The 1934-nt window shown below is 30.1% G+C and overlaps 1 pseudogene; it reads left to right on the plus strand.

Annotated features, from left to right (window-relative positions):
- LOC107671044 (protein crumbs homolog 1-like) overlaps positions 1–1504 on the plus strand; it is a 49633-nt pseudogene extending 48129 nt beyond the window's left edge.
- The last annotated feature ends 430 nt before the right edge of the window (positions 1505–1934 follow it).

Consider the following 1934-nt stretch of genomic DNA (forward strand, 5'->3'; position numbering starts at 1 on the left):
CCCCATTTTAATTTTTCTGGATTCCATTTTAATGGGTAAATTCAATCTTAGTAATCAAAAAACAGGTCTAATTAATTGAAATCATGAAACATATTGAATTTAACAACAATTTCGGAAAAAATTTTTAAACATTTTAGGGCACTCATTATTATCCTTTTTGTTTTTTTGTTTGTTTTTAAATTCAATTTTATACTTCTGAATTCTATTTTTGTTTTTTTAAATGTAATTTTAGTAATTAAAAAGTATGTCTAATAATTTTAACATTTTTTAATAATTTTGTTTTCCATTTACATTTTTCTGGATTCCTTATGTATTTATTTTTCATTATAATTTTTTATAGATTTTGTTTTAATGGTTAAATTAAATTATAGTAATCAAAAAGCATGTGCTATTAATTGAAATCATAAAACTTTTATGAAACAGTTTAACAATTTATTAAAAGTTAAACAAAAATTACATTTTAGGGCCTTACAAAATCTGTTTCGTTCATTCATTCATTCCCAAAAACGTTTTATTTTTGTACTGGATTTGGATTTTTTTTTTCATTTAAATATTTCTGGATTCAGATTTAATGTATAAATTACATTTTAGTAATTAAAAAGCTTGTCTAATCAGTTGAAATCATGAAACTTGTACAATTTAACAACAATTTATTAATTTGTACAAAAAATAAAACATTTAGGGCCCGATGAAATTCATTTATTTTCCCCAAAATCTGTTTTTTCCCTTTTTTTCTGGATTCCGTTTTACTTTTATTTATTTTTGTCCAATTAAAATTTCTGGATTTTGTTTTAGTGGTTAAATTAAATTGTAGCAATCAAAAAGCATGTCTTATTAACTGAAATCATGAAACTTAAACAATTTAACATCAATTTATTAAAAGTTAAACAAAAATGTAATTTTTTTGGGCTCTATGAAATCAGTTTTATTATTTTTTTTTCCACCAAATTTTTGTTTTGTTTTTCCCAAATTCTGTTTCCTGCTTTAATTTTTCTGGGTTCCATTTTTTACTTAAGCGTTAAATTTAAATTTTAAAATTAAATGTTGATAATCAAAATACAATAATTATTAGAAAAACTATTCTTTAAAAAATAATAGGACCCTATGAAATGTTTTGTTTTTTCATACATTTTAATTATACGTTAAAACCCATTTTATGACTGGATTCTGTGTTTTCCTCCTTGGTGTGGTCCTCAGAAGCTGCAGCAGCAGGAGCGTGTGCCGTGGCTGATGGTGGCTGTCCCGCTGGCGTGTCTCGCTGTCCTGCTGTCCGCGGTCGGGATGGTTTGTTTGGTTCTCACAGCCCGGAAGAAGCGCCAGTCGGAGGGAACCTACAGCCCGAGTCAGCAGGAAGCAGGAAGTATCTGGAGCCCGACTGGAGATGGGCAGCGTGCTGAAGGTGCCTCCAGAGGAGAGACTGATCTGACATCGGTCGTCCTGTGGATGGTTTGGGCCGAACACACATGGAACCGTGACGCTTTAAAGCAGCAGAGCCCACAGATGTGGCTTTTGTGTGTCGAGACATGTTGAGCAAAGCTGCGTGTGCCTTCCGTGGAAGGATAATGGAGAAAAACACTGCTGATTCTCCACTTTCACCACTGTGAGTAAGAGAGCATTGGACATCTTCAGCTTGGGAAGCCAATGTGAGAAATATAAACTGTGACCACTTTCTATCCCATATGGCAAAAAATATATTTTAAAATATATTTCAAAATATACAAAAAGAAAAAAAGGCCCAAAACCCCAATTCACTAAGAAATGCTTTAAAATATATTTGCTTGAATATATTTTCTACCAATATATATTTAGCATATTTTTTAAATGCTTTTGATAAAACATATTTATATATTTAAAATATATGTTGCCCTTCATATAGTTAAATCCATGAAAATTTTCATCCACTTTTTTGGATGCTCCATTTTTTTTTGATGTAA

This window comes from Sinocyclocheilus anshuiensis, unplaced genomic scaffold (genome assembly GCF_001515605.1).
Source record: "Sinocyclocheilus anshuiensis isolate Anshui unplaced genomic scaffold, SAMN03320099.WGS_v1.1 scaffold332, whole genome shotgun sequence".
Lineage (NCBI taxonomy): Eukaryota > Metazoa > Chordata > Actinopteri > Cypriniformes > Cyprinidae > Sinocyclocheilus > Sinocyclocheilus anshuiensis.